Source organism: Mandrillus leucophaeus, unplaced genomic scaffold, assembly GCF_000951045.1.
Source record: "Mandrillus leucophaeus isolate KB7577 unplaced genomic scaffold, Mleu.le_1.0 Scaffold296, whole genome shotgun sequence".
Lineage (NCBI taxonomy): Eukaryota > Metazoa > Chordata > Mammalia > Primates > Cercopithecidae > Mandrillus > Mandrillus leucophaeus.
Genome location: NW_012103098.1, coordinates 1,657,994 through 1,665,115, shown reverse-complemented (window position 1 = coordinate 1,665,115; position 7,122 = coordinate 1,657,994). Strand labels below are relative to the sequence as shown.

Here is a 7,122-nt window from a genome sequence, read left to right as displayed (position 1 = left end):
AGTATGATATTGACTGTGGGTTTGTCATAAATAGCTCTTATTATTTTGAGATACGTTCCATCAGTACCTAGTTTTTTGAGAGTTTTTAGCATGAAGGGCTGTTGAATTTTGTCAAAGGCCTTTTCTGCATCTATTGAGATAATCATGTGGATTTTGTCTTTGGTTATGTTTATGTGATGAATTGCGTTTATTGATTTGTGTATGTTGAACCAGCCTTGCATCCCAGGGATGAAGCCAACTTAATCATGGTGGATAAGCTTTTTGATGTGCTGCCGGATTTGGCTTGCCAGTATTTTATTGAGGATTTTTGCATCGATGTTCAACAGGGATATTGGTCTAAAATTCTCTTTTTCTGTTGTGTCTCTGCTATGCTTTGGTATCAGGATGATGTTGGCCTCATAAAATGAGTTAGGGAGGATTCCCTCTCTTTCTATTGATTGGAATAGTTTCAGAAGGAATGGTACCAGTTTCTTTTTGTACCTCTGGTAGAATTTGGGTGTGAATCCGATTGGTCCTGGACTTTCTTTGGTTGGTAGGCTATTAATTATTGCCTCAATTTCAGAACCTGTTATTGGTCTATTCAGAGATTCAACTTCTTCCTGTTTTAGTCTTGGCAGGGTGTATGTGTCCAGGAATTTATCCATTTCTTCTAGATTTTCTAGTTTATTTGCATATAGGTGTTTATAGAATTCTCTGATGGTAGTTTGTATTTCTGTGTGATTGGTTGTGATATCCCCTTTATCATTTTTTATTGCATCTCCTTGATTCTTTTCTCTTTTCTTCTTTATTAGTCTTGCTTGTGGTGTATCAATTTTGTTTTCAAAAAACCAGCTCCTAGATTCATTGATGTTTTGAAGGGTTTTTTGTGTCTCTATCTCTTTCAGTTCTGCTCTGATCTTAGTTATTTCTTGTCCTCTGCTAGCTTTTGAATTTTTTTGCTCTTGTGTCTCTAGTTCTTTTAATTGTGATGTTAGGGTGTCGATTTTAGATCTTTCCTACTTTCTCTTGTGGGCATTTAGTGCTATAAATTTCCCTCTACACACTGCTTTAAATGTGTCCCAGAGATTCTGGTATGTCGTTTCTTTGTTCTCATTGGTTTCAAAGAACATCTTTATTTCTGCCTTCATTTCGTTATTTACCCAGCAGTCATTCAGGAACAAGTTGTTCAGTTTCCTTATAGATGTGTGGTTTTGAGTGAGTTTCTTAATCCTGAGTTCTAATTTGATTGCACTGCGGTCTGAGAGACAGTTTGTCGTGATTTCTGTTATTTTACATTTGCTGAGGAGTGCTTTACTTCCAATTATGTAGTCAATTTTAGACTAAGCATGATGTGGTGCTGAGAAGAAAGTATATTCTGTTGATTTGGGGTGGAGAGTTTTGTAGATGTCTATTAGGTCTGCTTGTTGCAGAGCTGAGTTCAGGTCCTGGATATCCTTGTTAGCCTTCTGTCTTGTTGATCTGTCTAATATTGACAGTGGGGTGTTAAAGTCTCCCATTATTATTGTTTGGGAGTCTAAGTCTCTTTGCAGGTCTCTAAGGACTTGCTTTCTGAATCTGGATGTTCCTGTATTGGGTGCATATATATTTAGGATAGTTAGCTCTTCTTATTGAATTGATCCTTTTACTGTTATGTAATGGCCTCTTTGTCTCTTTTCATCTTTGTTGGTTTAAAGACTGTTTTATCAGAGACTAGGATTGCAACCCCTGCTTTTATTTTTTTGCTTTCCATTTACTCTGTAGATCTTCCTCCATCCCTTTATTTTGAGCTTATGTGCATCTTTGCACGTGAGATGGGTCTCCTAAATACAGTACACTGATGGGTCTTGACTCTTTATCCAGTTTGCCAGTCTGTGTCTTTTAATTGGGGCATTTAGCCCATTTACATTTAAGGTTAATATTGTTATGTATGAATTTGATCCTGTCATTATGATGTTTGCAATTTGATCCTGTCATTATGATGTTTGCTGGTTCTTTTGCCCATTAATTGATGCAGTTTCTTCATAGCATTGATGGTCTTTACAATTTGGCCTGTTTTTGCAGTGGCTGGTACTGGTTATTCCTTTCCATGTTTACTTCCTTCATGAGCTCTTGTAAGGCAGGCCTGGTGGTGACAAAATCTCTCAGCATTTGCTTGTCTGTAAAGGATTTTATTTCTCCTTCACTTATGAAGCTTAGTTTGGCTGGATATGAAATTCTGGGTTGAAAATTCTTTTCTTTAAGAATGTTGAATATTTGCCCCCACTCTCTTCTGGCTTGTAGGGTTTCTGCTGAGAGATCCACTGTTAGTCTGATGGGCTTCGCTTTGTGGGAAACTCGACCTTTCTCTCTGGCTGCCCTTAGCACTTTTTCCTTCATTTCAACCTTGGTGAATCTGACAATTATGTGTCTTGGGGTTGTTCTTCTCGAGGAATAACTTTGTGGTGTTCTCTGTATTTCCTGAATTTGAATGTTGACCTGCCTTGCTATGTTGGGGAAGTTCTCCTGGATGATATCCTGAAGAGTGTTTTCCAACTTGGCTCCATTCTCCCCATCACTTTTAGGTATACCAATCAGACATAGATTGGTCTTTTCACATAGTCCCATACTTCTTGGAGGCTTTGTTCATTTCTTTTACTGTTTTTTCTGTAACCTTGTCTTTTCACTTTATTTCATTAATTTGATCTTCAATCACTGATACCCTTTCTTCCACCTGATCGAATTGGCTATTGAATCTTGTGCATGCATCATGAAGTTCTCATGCCATGGTTTTCAGCTTCATCAGGTCATTCAAGGTCTTCTGTATGCTGTTTATTCTAGTTAGCCATTTGTCTAATTGTTTTTCAAGGTTTTCAGATTCTTTGTGATGGATTTGAACATCCTTCTTTAGCTTGGAGAAATTTGTTATTACTGAACTTCTGAAGCCTACTTCTGTCAACTTGTCAAAGTTATTCTCCATCCAGCTTTGTTCCATTGCTGATGAGGAGCTGCGATCCTTTGGAGGAGAACAGGCGCTCTGATTTTTAGAATTTTCAGCTTTTCTGCTCTGGCTTCTCCCCGTCTTTGTCATTTTATCTAGTTTTGGTCTTTGATGCTGGTGACCTACAGATGGGGTTTTGGTGTAGATGATGTTTTTGTTGATGTTGATGCTATTCCTTTCTGTTTGTTAGTTTTCCTTCTAACAGTCAGGTCCCTCAGCTGCAGGTCTGTTGGAGTTTGCTGGAGTTCCACTTCAGACTCTGTGTGCCTCGGTATCACCAGTGGAGGCTGCAGAACAGCAAATATTGCTGCCTGATCCTTCCTCTGAAAGCTTCATCCCAGAGGGACAGTCACCTGTATGAGGTGTCTGTCGGCCCCTACTGGGAGGTGTCTCCCAGTTAGGCAACACAGGGTCAGGCACCCACTTGAGGAGGCAGTCTGTCTGTTCTCAGAGCTCAAACACCATGCTGGGAGAACCACTGCTTTCTTCAGAGCTGGCAGACAGGGATGTTTAAGTCTGCAGAAGTTGTCTGCTGCCTTTTGTTCCGCTATGCCCTGCCCACAGAGGTGGAGTCTAGAGCCAGTAGGCCTGGTTGAGCTGTGGTGGGCTCCACCCAGTTCAAGATTTCTGGCTGCTTTGTTTACCTACTCAAGCCTCAGTAATGGCAGACACCCCTCCTCCAGCCGGGCTGCCGCCTCACAGTTTGATCTCAGACTGCTGGGCTAGCAGTGAGCAAGGCTCCATGGGCAGGAGCCACCGAGCCAGGCAAGGGAGAGAATCACCTTCTCTGCCAGTTGCTAAGAAGACCTTGGGAACAGCACAGTATTAGGGTGGGAGTGTCCTGTTTTTCCAGGTAGTCGTCACAGCTTCCCTTGGCTAGGAAAGGGAAATCCCCTGACCCCTTGTGCTTCCCAGGTGAGGTGATGCCCCGCCCTGCTTTGGCTTGCCCTCTGTCCAACAGTGGACAGTGGGCTGCACCCACTGTCCAACCAGTCCCAATGAGATGAACCAGGTACCTCAGCTGGAAATGTAGAAATCACCCGTCTTCTTTGTCAATCATGCTGGGAGCTGCAGACTGGAGCTGTTCCTATTCGGCCATCTTGGAATGCCTCATAATACATTCATTTTTAAAAAACATACAGGGTATTAAAAATTTCAATTTGATTTTAGATCAGTTTTAGTAGGTTTGTTCTTTTAGAAATTTGTTTCCTTTAATCTCAGGTGTTAATTTTTTGCCATAATACACTTCATACTATTTCAGTATTAGCCTTTTAATATTTGTAGGATCTATCCTTTCTTTCATTTGTAATAGTAACAGCTTATGTTTCCTTTCTTCTTGATCACCCTAACCAGGATTTTACTGAGTCTATTAAATTTTTCAAATAAAACTTTTGGATGTGTTATTTTTGCATACTCTTTGTTTTCTATTTTCTTGATTTCTGCTTTATATTTATGATTTCTCTCCTTTCACATATTTTGGGTTTAATTTGCTCTTTTTTTAGCTTCTTAAAATAGAAACTTAAATAATTGATTTTAAATCTTTCTTCTTTCCTAATATAAGCAATAGACACTAAAAATTTCCCTCTAGGCACTGCATTGCTACATCCCATAAAATTTGATATAATATGTTTTTATTTCATTCAGTTTAAAAATATTTCTAATTTCCCTGTGATTTGTTTTTTTATTTAACAAAGTTTTGTATTTCCAAATATACAGTCAGTTGGACCTGTTCATGCATCTTCACCAGCAACTGTGGCATCTCCACTTTTGGTATTTCTGGTGTAAATGACTTGAGCTCTGTGTTTTGAAACCAGTTTGATAAGTCCTTTACCAAGGAGCTCCTGAAGGGCTGCCCTAGCCAGGGAGCCTGAAATCTCCAATCTCTGAGAGACCACAGCTGGGGTTATAAACCTATAGCTGGAAACTTCCTTACAGTGTTTGTCATACAAAGCTTCCTTACAGTAGAATTGTCAAACAAGACTTGGTTATTGAGCTTGTCCCAAACTTTGCCTTTGGACCACTTCTTTTTGGCTTTGCCCCTGGATTTGTTCACTGGGTTTTTGTCTTTTTTGGCTAACTTCCTGGGGTCTTTCTTCTTGTTATCCTTGGATAGCATTGCAAAACTTACAGAGCAGTGGCAATCACTGCAGCCTGGCTGAGATGTCAGACGAAAAGCGATTTCTTTGATGCATAGGTTATTTGAAAATGTGTTGTTTAATTTTCAAATATTTGGAAGGCTATAATAGATATCTTTTTGTTATTGATTTCTAATTTAATTTCAATGTGGTTAGAAAACAATGTATATTCTGTGGTTGTTGAGTTTAGTGTTCTATTTTATTTTTTAATTTGTTCTAGTTTTTTAGAGACAGAGTCTTGCTCTGTCACTCAGGCTGGAGTGCAGTGGTGTTCTCAGCCTCCCAAATAGATGGGACTACAGGCATGTGCCACCATGCCCAGCTAATTTTTAAATAGAGATGGGGTCTTGCTATGTTGCCCATGCTGGTCTCCAACTGCTGGCCTCAAGTGATCCTCCTACCTTGGCCTCTCAAAACTCTGGGATTATAGGCATGAGCCACCACATCTGGCCTAGTGTTCTATAAACATCAATTAGCTTAAAGTGGTTGATAGCATTGTTGACATATTCTACACCATTTTTGATTTTTAATAATCTCGTTGTTTTGTCAATTACTGAGGGAGGTGTTAACATCTCTTTAACTATTTGTTTAAATAGTTAGATTTGTTTATTTCTCCGTTTAGCTGTTTCAGTTTTTGCTTTATGCATTTTGAAGCTCTGTTATTAAACACACATTTATAATTGCTATGCCTTTTGATGAAATGACCCTTTTGTCATTACGAAATATCGTTCTGTATTTTTGGTAGTCTGTCTTATCTTGAAGTCTATTTTGACTGATATTAATCTAGCCATTCCATATTTCTTATGATTAGTGTTTGCATGATATTTCTTTTACAGTTTTTAAGTTTTAAACCTATATGTGTCTTTGTATTTAATGTATCTCTTGCAGATAACATATAGTTGAATCACAACTTTTATGTAGTCTAAACAATCTATTTCTTTTTATTATAGCATTTAGTCAATCTACATTTAAGATAATTATTGATATGGTTGGATTTAGTTCTCTCATTTTTATTTGTTTTCTATTTTTCTGATATGACTTGTTTCTTGGTTCCACTTTTCTTGCCTTTTTTGGAATTAATATGGTTTAGTATTTCATTTTAATTCTTAGCTAGAGCTCTTTGCATATTTTTAGTGGTTACTCTTGGGATTAAAATACTTTTTTTTGATACTCTAGGGTACATGTGCAGAACGTGCAGGTTTGTTATAGGTATACACGTGACATGTTGGTTTGCTGCACCCATCAACCTGTCATCTACATTAGATATTTATCTTAATGCTATCCCTCCCTGATCTCCCCACCCCACTGTAGGCCGGGGGGTGTGTGATCCCCTTCTCCCCATGTCCATGTGTTCTCATTGTTCAACTCCCACTTATGAGTGAGAACATGCAGTGTTTGGTTTTCTGTTCTTGTGTTAGCTTGCTGAGAATGATGGTTTCTAGCTTCATTCATGTCCCTGCAAAGGACATCCTTTTTTATGGCTGCATAGTATTCCATGGTATATATGTGCTACATTTTCTTTAGCCAGTCTATCACTGATGGGCATTTGGGTTGGTTCCAAGTCTTTGCTATTATGAACAGTGCCACAATAAACATATGTGTGCATGTGTCTTTGTAGTAGAATAATTTATAATCCTTTGGATATATGCCCAGTAATGAGATTGCTGGGTCAAATGGTATTTCTAGTTCTAGATCCTTGAGGAGTTGCCACACTGTCTTCCACAATGGTTGAACTAATTTACACTCCCACCAAAAGTGTAAAAAATTAGTATTTCTCCATATCCTCTCCAGCATCTGTTGTTTCCTGACTTTTTAATGACTGCCATTCTAACTGGCATGAGATGGTATCTCATTGTGGTTTTGACTTGCATATCTCTAGTGACCAGTGATGATGAGCATTTTTTCATGTTTGTTGGCTGCATAAATGTCTTCTGTTGAGAAGTGTCTGTTCATATCCTTTGCCCACTTTTTGATGGGGTTGTTTGTTTTTTTCTTGTAAATTTGTTTAAGTTCTTTACAGATTCTGGTTAT

At 38.6% G+C, this 7,122-nt stretch overlaps 1 pseudogene; it reads right to left on the bottom strand.

Annotated features, from left to right (window-relative positions):
• Window positions 1–4,686: 4,686 nt before the first annotated feature.
• LOC105543979 lies at window positions 4,687–5,072 on the bottom strand (annotated as a pseudogene).
• Window positions 5,073–7,122: the final 2,050 nt, after the last annotated feature.